This window comes from Macrobrachium rosenbergii, chromosome 59 (genome assembly GCF_040412425.1).
Source record: "Macrobrachium rosenbergii isolate ZJJX-2024 chromosome 59, ASM4041242v1, whole genome shotgun sequence".
Classification (NCBI taxonomy): domain Eukaryota; kingdom Metazoa; phylum Arthropoda; class Malacostraca; order Decapoda; family Palaemonidae; genus Macrobrachium; species Macrobrachium rosenbergii.
The window spans coordinates 39,193,476-39,205,686 of NC_089799.1; the positions used below are offsets into that span (position 1 = coordinate 39,193,476).

General features: G+C 39.2%; 1 protein-coding gene across 12 annotated transcripts in view; it reads right to left on the reverse strand.

The window, feature by feature from the left end:
- The window catches only part of LOC136837505 (DIS3-like exonuclease 2), a 392,269-nt gene that overhangs the window by 137,773 nt on the left and 242,285 nt on the right, over positions 1-12,211 (reverse strand). The window lies entirely within an intron of this gene.

Here is a 12,211-nt window from a genome sequence, read left to right on the forward strand (position 1 = left end):
TCCTTATGTGTAGACAGGCAGTTTGTCTACTGAAATTTCGGCAGAAGACGTGTTAGGAAGGTGTCTGGGAAAAAAGAGAGAGGTAAGAAGGCAGTATGAATAAAGACTTGCACCATAATATTAAACTATAAATTTAATTAAGGACATTCCGTAAGTTACTTTAGTTTCATCAGCAATCATAATTATTATTATTACAGCAACGACAATGAAAGCAACAAAATCATCGACATCATTAAAATAATAGTTGTCGATAAAAAGCGTACCTGTAATAATTGAAAATAGCAGATGATGATTATTATACGTTTATTATAAAAAATGTTGAATTGAGGTAAGAGTTCACACACAGGTACCTTACTTTGTCTATCAGCCACCAAATTCATGGCATGTAATAAATTGTCTAGACCCTCCATTAAATAGGACACAAATGATCGGGAAAATACTTCACTTTTTTGTCAAAAGCAAAATATTTTTGATACTGTAATTCAATGACATTCGGGGAGCATTTTACTTGTTAAACACAGTAACAATATTAAATAGCAGCGAAAACATCTTAATGAGCGGTTAGCTCCGCCTACCTCACGCCGAAAAGCATGTACGCGCCATGCGCAGATACATGCGCATGGAGGGCCAACTCCCGCCACTACGGAACAGAAAGGTGACGCTTCACGAGATAAGAAAGCAACAGCATAACGCATGTGAAGTCCTTAAGAAAACGTTATCGTTGATGATGTAAATTTATAAAAATCATGCAAAGGTGCAAAATATTATCATTTGGACACCTGCAGGTAACTGAGCCGTCGACGAACATATGAAAGCGAAATTCAGAACCACCACAAACTCAAACATAAAAACATATTCATTCCTGTTCAGCATGAATACCGATAGTAAATTACGCTTATCTCAAAATGAGGTCATTTCATCTCAAGAGACCACTTTAGAGACAACATTTCTTTGGCAATTACACTGAGAGGCCATCTGCCTCTTGAACTTCGTAGATTTATCTTGCCACTCGAAGTGAACAACTAAAAGCTAAACTTAAACAGAGGAATACCCAGTGGAAAATAATACCGCCTCCAGACAATAACACGACCAAAATTGAACGAAGAAACATCTCACGGTAAACATTTGACCAAATATGAGTATGTGGCCATTGCACTAACGCAAGTAACGACATATAGTCATGACGACTGCATATCATACCAAAAAGACATTTAGCTAATTACATGCAGCAAGAAACTGACCCGCCCTCACGAACTGGGCGTGGCATTCGCCGCCGCCACAGTGCCATCGTTTGTGGTTTGGGGCCAACTGCCTCTTCCGACAAAACATCGATCTCCGTGATTAAGGTTATAAAACGAACAGAGGGTCAGGACTGTATTAACGCAGGTAATGTCTCACGGTGTCAAGTGGAAGACTGTTACGAGCATGTGATAGTATGGTGAAACGGAAATATATTTACATATATATATATATATATATATATATATATATATATATATATATATATATATATATATATATAGTTATTATTATATATATATAATATATATATATATATATATATATATATATATATATATATATATATGTATATGTATATATATACATATAAAGATCATAAATGTACAATATATATTTTAACTGTTTAACATCAAGAAACTCATGTTGAGGTGATTTTTTGAAATAAAAGATAAAAGCCTCGAAACGAAAATATCGATTCCTGCTAACCAAAACATCACGTATTCCAACATAAGCTCAGCGATATTAGAATTGGTTTACAAAACATACAAATGTTCTCTTAACTTTTGAAAACACGTACCCTACGTGACCTAAATAAGAATATGATAAAAAAAAAATTCTAGTCAGTCTTTCGAAACTCTCCCTAACAAACGTCGAAAACCTGCGAAACCTATGGTCGTCTGAGTCTGCAGCTGTCGATGGACGGCCTTGTTGGGCTAAAATCGCAGCAGACCGCATTTCTAAGTGCCACTTAGATTGCTCAATGTCTCAGCAGCAGGACTTCAATACGATCGAGGCATGAAAGCTCTGTAAACCTTACATGGCGTCGACATGGCGAGTGGGTGTTTAACGTTTCGAGTTAGAGCGTTAATCTCCCGCGTTCCAAAGTTATCGTGAGGATGCTCGTCCATTTTCTTTCTCACATTATTATGCAACGATTTGAAAAATAACTCGTGGCCTATTCTTTTCTCGCACCTAACTCCAGTACTGGGCGTGAGGGCAAGTGCCAACTTGGGCGCCCATAAACAAACAAATGCCCATTACTCAAGTTAAGTTAAGTATGCCTTAGTTTAACCAGACCACTGAGCTGACTAACAGCTCTCCTAGGGCTGGCCCGAAGGATTAGATTTATTTTACGAGGCTAAGAACCAATTGGTTACCTAGCAACGGTACCTACAGCTCACTGTGGGAATCCGAACCACATTATAGCGAGAAATGAATTTCAATCACCAGAAATAAATTCCTCTATTTATTCATTGGCCGGTCGAAGAATCGAACGCGGGGCCAGCAGAGTGCTAGCTGAGAACGGTACCCGCCAATGAGGAACTACCATTACTCAAGGACTGCACTACCTGTATCCACCAGAATGAGCTTAACCCTTAGCAAGATGAAAGTGATCCATATTCCTGCACCGCAACTGAGCCTCACGCCGACAGACTATAATATGTAATTAGAAGTAAACAAGTGCTTCCTATTTACACAGCGTGGAGGCCAAAATTAATCAGGTGGCAGAGGCATTCAACATCCATGGGGTTCTGGAACGCAAGGTGCTGATAAGCCCAGAAGGAACGTTTGTTCCCCATACGTTCCCATAAATGGCGCTTAACGCTTCTAAGTTGAAGGCCGCTGATGGGTGGGAGGGAAGGCACCGCAATTAAGGAAGAATGTTATGAATATGATTATTGTCTAGAGGGTTTTCGCGATGGGGGGAGAATCAAACAAGAGGTTTAGCTCTGTGAGGAATGGTCCTGTTGTAAGGCTTTCCAATCTGAATGATTCCTGGTGCGTTATCAGATTGATGAAAAATTTGCCATCATTTCTAGAAGGAAATGATGGCATCGGTATGATATAATGGCAGTTTTGGAAGGAATTTTAACAAAATTTATCGAAATTTTTTCATTTCACGGTTTTATCAAAGTTTCATCACGTTATGTTTACTAGTTACAGCTCAGGATCTGGAGAAATTTCTTTCGAAAACTGAAACGTCAGGATTCAATTAGTAAAAGAAAAAAAAATATATATATATACACACACAGAGTATATATATCAACAACTTGGAGTGGCGCTATAGGTTATTTCCTGCTCTCTAAAGCCAACCTCCAACCAAAACCTTAGCGACCCCACGCTTCGACCCAGAGCGCCAGGGCATTCATTTACCGAAGGCTTAGCGAACCACTTCATGCCTCTCATTTCCATACCATTAAAAGTTCGCAGCGAAGCAAAGTGTCTTCACCTGCAGCTGTTTCTGCTTCGGGCATGAAAGGTGCTGTTTTCCTCCCCTTTTCTTACGACGTCGTGCGGAAAAATGCGCGATACAGTTGGCGCATCTGAGGAGAACGAGTACTGTAATAAGTGTTATTGTTATCATTCGGTATTTTAAGCGAAGAGGTTACTATTACATTACTTACTATCAGCGCAATACTGAGCAATACTATATGAATACAAAGGTCATGAAGATAATTCAAGTACTTCAATAACTGATTCCAGAAGTAGAAATGAGATTCGCAAAGTTTAGAAATCGTAAGCAAAAGTGAACTTTGGAAAAATAATTCTCAGAACGAAATGACAACACTGCTAATACTGCAAACTAAGTTAAGGATACCTTAGTTTAACCAGACACTACTAATACTGCAAACTAAGTTAAGTATACCTTAGTTTAACCAGACCACTGGTCTGATTAACAGCTCTCCTAGGGCTGGCACGAAGGATTAGATTTATTTTACGTGGCTAAGAACCAACTGGTTACCTAGCAACGGGACCTATACCTTATTGTGGAATCCGGACCGCATTATAGCGAGAAATGAATTTCTATCACCAGAAATAAACTCCTCTTTATTCTTCATTGGCCGGTCGGAGATTCGAACTCGCAGCCAGCAGAGTGCTAGCTGAGAACGGAACCCACCCTCCCAATGAGGAACTTAATACTGCATACTAACAGTGCAAAGTATTATTTTCCCTGGAGGAGTTATTCTACAGGATTTCCGATGACAACACAGCGTCAATGGTAACTGCCATAACTTTTTCCTCTACTCTAACGGGAGAATGTCTCTTGTGAGCTTTGAATGGATAACCTTTTTTAAATACCGTATATCGCTCGGCAACAGATTTTTTCTTTTTGTTTTGCAGTCTCATCAGAAAAACCACGAGAGAGAGAGAGAGAGAGAGAGAGAGAGAGAGAGAGAGAGAGAGAGAGAGAGAGAGAGACTACACTTTCCACAAAAGGCATCATTTTGGCATAATTATCAGCCAAAAAAAAAAAAAAAAAAAAAGAAAATAATCAGAGTCATTTTTCAAAGACCCCACAGCCGCTCTCCAGTTGATGCAACCTATAAGGAAATCACTCGGGAGGTAATTGAAAGCAATTATTATCGAGCCCTTAATTATCACGCCTAAATTACAGACTTCATCTCTCCGATCCCTTACAACGGAAAATGTTACCTAGAATCACTGTCTTTTATAGTCAGTGATATGGATGGCCTGGCAAGATGCCCATCTCAAAATGTATAATTAAGCATCTTCCAAACTCATCAGTCAGAGGAGGGGACCAATTTGTTCATATTGTGACTTGTACTGCCAGGCATTCAGATCATCCGCCATTTTCTTTTACAATTAGCTTTGTTATTTGTGTCTGAAATGAACGAAGACGACAGATGCCCAGCGTTATAGTTATAATTTGATCATAAAACTTGACATCGGGTCCAGAGCAATTTCTTCGGCGCAATCGAGATTTCTGCACAGCCTATACTGCTGTAACGAAACTTTCAGCCACACCCAATGAAACTCTCAGCCGCGGCCGATGAAGCTTTCAGATACGGCCCTGTGATGGCCTGTGTTGTTGGCACCTATAGCGGTTAACGACGCACGATCATGGCTAACTTTAACCTTAAATAACACAAAATCTACTGAGGCTAGAGGGCTGCAATTTGGTATGTTTGATGACTGAAGAGTGGATGATCAGCATACCAATTTGCAGCCCTCTAGCCTCAGTAGCTTTTAAGATCTGAGGGCGGACAGAAAAAGTGCGGAGTGACAGACAAATTGCAATCTCAATAGCTTTCTTTACAGAAAACTAAAACTATGGAAAAACCGTGAAAGATTCCTGAACACATACAAAGGATTGGAAATTTTAAGTTAAAAAATGGAAAATAAAAAGCCAATTCTTTCTCTCTTAAAGGAAATATAAGATGAACTCTCTCTCTCTCTCTCTCTCTCTCTCTCTCTCTGTAATTTATTGCATATCAGGAAGCTACTTTTTCTTTCCGTGTCAAACCCTAACAGTAAGTCATTTAAAACCACGTAAGGAAGTTAGTGAATAAATATATAATATGCTTTACAGCAAACAGGTCTAACGTCAGAAAATAACTTGAATAGTTTTCTTTGGAGTGGTTTATGTCAATATGGTATATTTATTGCTGGCGAATCAAAAGAAAGGTTGCATTGCTGTTTCTAGGGCTATCATATGAGTATACATAAAACACACATACACACACAAAACACACACACATATATATATATATATATATATATATATATATATATATATATATATATATATATATATATATACTGTATATATAATTTTACTGTAGATTACAGTTACGGAGTCGAGTTGAAATATCAACTACTGGGATCACAAAATCTTTCAAGAATGCCGAACTGAAGGAAATAAACAATCAGCCGCGCAACGCACATGGCACTAAAACAATGGTTCCGTTCACAACAATTCTTCAGCCCAAAACCAAACGTCTCATTTTCACTTCTTATTCACTTCTTACGTACCCCAAAAATCGCCCAGGTAAGGTTCCCGTATCTCTGGCCCCAAAGCTGAGCAAAGCAAGAAATATCTAGAACCCCGTTCCCAGCCATCTAAAATTGAGCACTGTGTTACAATAAGCCTCAGTAGAAAACAAAAAGTTGAAAGAAATTAAAATCTATGATCTAGCAACAATTTGACGTGTAAATGAGACAGGCAGACAGAGCGAAAAAGGGAATATGACACGGATCTCTAATTCACCTCAGATAGAAATGAAAGACTAATGGGAGTAAGAGAAATCGGTACCAATTAGCGAGTCTAGAGGAATTCTGTTTATTGTTCACTTAGTTCTGTAGCACCTGAGCATTTGGAAGCGACAGTATAAAACAAGATAAACGGAGCACTGGCCATTTATACAGAGCAGTTCCTTTTACACTAACCTAAAAACTGCTCCACATCCTAAATACCTCGAGTAATGTTAAAGAATAATGAAAACCTTTCTCGCTGCATAGGGTCGCCATAAATGGCGCCAGTCACCACCCGCCGACAGCTGTAACAACTGCCCTGATGAATTTCTTCTTGACCCTTCAAAATTCACTATAGTCTAGGCTTAATTCTTCCCCCTGGCTCTTACTCGTTAAATTTGGGTTACTCTTTTTTTACGTCCGTCTCAGTAATCACTGGTCGTGATACTTTGGGCTACTATTATATTAACCTCAGGTGAAACTACTAGTGCTGGATCCAATTATTAAGTGGGTACAGAGAGAAACTGGTGTTGCGGTCTAGGTCTAGGATGCACGGCTTACGGGCACTACCAAGGAGGTTAGATTTAGGAGAGAAAGAGAGAGAAGTGATGGTCCATTCGTTGAAGAGGAAATCTTAAACGCAAATGGAATCAAGGTTTGTAAGTTCCTTGTAAGCTATTTGGCGGATAAGGAAATATTGTTCAGGAATTCCTGTGGGATATGACGTTCCCAATTAACATTCTTTGGCGACATACCGACCGATCAATATGTTATGATATTAGGAATTGGTGAAATCAGCAAAAAAAAAAAAAAAAAAAAAAAAAAAAAAAAAAAAAAAAAAAAAGGTACGGCAAATGATGAAATCTACGATTTGTTGTCCTGTATTACATATGAACAAACCGGCCATTACGAATCAATCTATCACTCAATTAACAATTTATGGGAAAAGAATAGGCTTTCGTTATGCTATGGAGAAATTGCGCTGTCTGCGTCACTAGACTTTAAAGATACCCAAGAGAATAGGCATTGTGTGTATGGTGTGTGTGTGAGAGAGAGAGAGAGAGAGAGAGAGAGAGAGAGAGACGCAAATAAAAGTCCATATAAATCTTGCAGTCCTAATTGCAATTTTTTATCGTTCATACTGCTTATCAAAGCCCAGCAAACTCATAGATAACCCTCAGGGTTCTGTAGAAACCCGAGAGTGGTTTCCGTAAACGGCATGGTGTTTAATGGAAAGAATCAATAACATAACAATAATGCATAGGAAGGTAAGAACTAAAACACGGGGAAAAAACAAACAAACAAAAACGCATGCATGGTCAAATTCCTTTTCACACTGACATCCTTTTATTATATGCACCACCTGGGAAATACACAAATGAATTAAGCAAGAATCCGTAAATAAAAAAAAAAATAAAAAGAAAGCAGAGCCTTAGTTACCATTTTGGTACTTAAATTCTAGTTGAGGTCAAGGTAAATTAGTCGCCTAAAGAAAAATGACTGACCGGAGACAGGCAGGGGCATTGGGAGAGTGCCACATTCAGCCGGAAGAGCGACCCAGTGCCCCGCAAGGACTTGTCTAATAGCAGCATCCATTCGACAAATGATGCCCTCGAGTTCTCTCTCACCACATCTCGCGTGGCAAGAAAATCAAGGCCTGACTTTACAACTGCCCTCAGGCCAGACTTGGCCAGAGCATCAGCAAATGTAAACGTGGCTACTTTTCAGCATTTCTTATGCCTTTGTAATAACGCTGGCATTTCTAAATCTAACGGTGGTGGAGTATGATGTTCAATTCTAATTGTTTTTGCCAACATGAAATTCAAGTGGTTCTTCCGACTTTGAGTTCATGGTATTTTCAGCTCTTCGCTGCTCCGTTCAGCTTGAACTGTACAAGTCACTGTCGTATTCAAAGTCTCTTCCACAACAATAACGTGGGAGCTATGCAAGTAAATATATCGTAAAGCCCAGACAAAGTTAGACTACGTGAAGCCAAAAGGAATATCATCTCATGAGTGACTGACCGGAAACACTTGGGTTGGTAGAGTGAAAATCAGTGGAAGAAAGAAAAAGCGGAAAAGGAAGAAAGAAACCCATTGTTTTGACGTAAGCCTGGAGGGTATTCTACCTCAGACAGCGTCAGTGCCTAAATCCAGTTAATGGAGTGTTAGCACGATCACAATCCATTTCTGTTCTGAGTTTCCCCTTGACATATTAATGGTTGTCGTTGTTCACGCTTGGTGACCCACTTCTGAATCGTTGAGGCTTCAAACGCTGGATGATGCTGAAATGGTCCTGATTTCTGCAATAACATGAGGCAGTTCGGAAACTCGTACTACGAGCTCTCAATTCCTGATCGACAACATGCGTTTGATGCTATGATGCAAATTTTTTTTCAGTATAAACCGTAAGAGGAGTGAACATTAATGTTATTCAGAAAGGACAAGCAAGCTAAAATTAATCCACGTATTCTCTAGATAGTTGCAACGATCCTTTCGTGAAGGATTAGTTATTAGATACTGAAAGAATGGCAGGGAAATAATTCGTACACGAAGACTCTATTTCTGAATAGAAGCATAAATACATAACTCAACGTCAATTCTAAGGTAGGATTTTTTTGGGCCAAGGTCTTGGAAAAGACGTGTGAAAGGAGCTAATTGGAGTAGAAGAAACGTTTTATTTTCTCATATTTATATATTTGCTATTTATAAGGTGCTTACTCACTCTCGCATATGAACGCAAAGATGCACACATACACAAACATACATACACATATATATACCGTATATATATGTGTGTGTATGTTTGCTTGAAGATAGGTCTACAGAAGATGTCAGCTTCCATTTATTTAGCTTGCACAACAAAATTGTGGACCTATTTTAGGCCTACATCTATAGACGGCTGGCCCTTCTTTTCATTTTTTCTTCCGTAATATCACACAAGTATCCAAATTCACTGCCACCACAAGTCAACAACAAAACATTAGTGGCCCGGCCGCTATCAGGAATTTGACCCACAGGCAATCCTTGATATTTACGGGGCATGAAAGCCCTCGGGTGCAGCTTGTGCAGCAACAGAGCTGTCATAACTCAAGGGGAGAGAGAGAGAGAGAGAGAGAGATTTCACAAGTGTTATGTGCTTACGATAACTTGCATGGCAACGAAAACCTTTAGGGAGTGGGGAGTTGGGGCTGGATATTGCCAGATTTTCCTAAATGGAAGGTAAATGTTTTGAACAACGAACTGCAGGTAGTGTCCATGGCACGAACGATACTTTTGAATGCTCTTCCTTGCATAAACTACGTGAATTTTTGAAATGATATAAACATTTACATTCAATATACACCCCATTCTGTAGCCGTGTATCAATAATAAACGAAAACGCAGCGTTTGCGAATTTTCAGAAAGGGGCCAGTATCAGTTTTGAACACGCTGGAAATTCAAGAACTTGAAAAGCGTACGATAACTTTTTTTTTAATTCAATAAAGTTTATTTACAAACATCGCAATTTTCATTTACACAATAATTTTTACAATAATATTTGTTATATACTGATAATTCGAGTTTAACTCGAGTTTAAAGGAAAAAATTTGCATCAGTAATCAATTAATTGATTACTGTAATTGGCTATGCTTTATGATATAACACGGTACCTGAATGAAAATCCCTGACAGAGATGTCATGTCACAATCTTCAGACACACAGGCAACAGAGGCTTCATGACTTTCATCCAAACTTGGAGTGCCTGGCAACCAACTCCCCAGATATCTCTTGTGCCATCAGCACAAGAAACCTTCCCTGACCTTCGCGTCCACCTTTAAAAATTATCGCTTATGACGTAAATGACTTGACCGAAATTTGGCCTTAGGTTATGTGAGAAATGCACATCATCTCTCCAAATAAAAGGTAAAAAAGTGTCAAATGTCCTCAAGACGGATTTACGGGTAACGCCTTTCATTCAGCGTAGAGCCTTTAGGGGCTTCGCTCTGAAAATAAAGATAAGTAAAAAATGGGCCGAAGTTTCTTCGGTGCAATAGTTTTCTGCACAGCGTATAATGCCGTATGAAACTCTCAGCTATGCTCAGTTGCTCCCCAGATGCCGTCAAGGGAAGGCGCGTCGGCGACGCCTCCGGAAAGCGCTACCAGACGCACAATCCATGGCTAACCTTAACCTTAAATAATATAAAAACTACTGAGGCTAGAGGGCTGTAATGTGGTATGTTTGATGACTGGAGGGTGAGTGATCAACATACCAATTTGCAGCCCTCTAGCCTCAGTAGTTTTTAAGGTCTGAGGGCTGACAGAAAAAGTACGGACAGACAGACAAATAGCCATCTCAAAAGTTTTCTTTTACAGGAAAACTGAAAACGCAGTTTGAAGTCATTTGTAATGCGTGAAGCAAAATATCTGCTTTTCCAAGAGAAGTCTTTTATACACTGACTTTTGCCATTCATTTTTGCAGTTCATGTGGTTATTGCCATCTTCGATGGAAAAATCTATCTGACCCACGACATGCTTAGTTCGAGGTCAGCAAATAAGTAACTGCGCTGCAATAATACAAAAATCACTGGCTAAAGGTGTTGTTGTCAGTATATTAAATGATCAGCAATCCTCATCTAAGAATTCATATATGCACAAGCAGAGGCCAAAATGACGGCACTACTTAGAAGCATTTTTCAAGCATTCAACCGGCAGGGATGAATACGCTGCTATAGACCTTCTCTATAACAGGAAATCTGAAACGCACATAAAGGTCCTCAGCGCATAATAAAATCAAACTTTTGTAACCTTTTCATCTGAACTTTTTTCTCTGCAGTTTTTAGGAATGACGATAATGAAGACGACTTCCGTCACTCTGAATCCGCAATGCAAATTACAGCTGGGTACTACAAATGCCTTGATTATAACAATCACTACTCAAGGGTTACAGGGAGCGCTGCAGGCAATATCAATTGATAATAAGAGCTACACGGTAAGCCCAGAATCTCTCATTGATGTAAATTACCCTCAACTCACTGGAAAGGAAGTTAGTACTAGATAGGCTCGGATACACTGTAAAACTAAATCTCCTTTACCTTAAGCAATAGCTACAAAAGATAAGATAACCTACCACGTCTAAACAAAGACTTATAGTCAGGGTGGCAACGGATCGAAGATCGATAATATGGGCTGATGGCGGTAAGGTAAGACTGTCACCAAATTCAGAAATCGTGTGAAAGACTGAATCATAATGATGCTTTACTTTTCTTCACAAACTCGTAGGCTGATCAAAACGAGCGTTCAGAGATCATAAACCTTCGCTAAAGTTGAGCAATCCATTCCTCTTCGCCAGGAGCACCCCACTCCAACCCCCGCCTCTCTCTCACTCCCAGGTTGCAACTCCCGCTTCTCTCAAAATCTAATCGGCCATGCTGAGTAATAACTTCGTAAAAAACCAGGCATAACGTTTCGCGCAATACCGTTGACAAAGCACCAACAAATAAAGAAACCGAGCCAAAAACGTATCTTCCTCGTTTAGGAAAAGAATCATCACGCAACATAACATAACAGCAATGCAGACAAAACCAAGATGAATAGAGCACTGTACTCTATTACTCCTAGACAAAACAACGCTTTTCTAAAAACAACAAACGCAAGACATCGCCAATATAGATGAATACACGATCGTAGAACTCTCGGGTACGGGAGTCTGGAGCTTGATTAAAAAACAGGACTGAAATCAAAAAAAGAAAAATCAATAACAAATGCTGTTCGGACAACAAAACAGAAAGTGTGCTGTCTCTAAGGTTCCCGTTAGAAATCCTGTTTGGAAGAACTAAAAATAAGCAGTCTAAATGTGTTAAAACAAATGTGTAGTAAAATGCGATGTAAATTTGACAATATAACGCTTGCTTCGACAATGTTCTCTTTTAAAGACGAAAATGAACGCACAGAGTACAGTAATAACCATTATCATAACATGGAGGTGTTTAAAA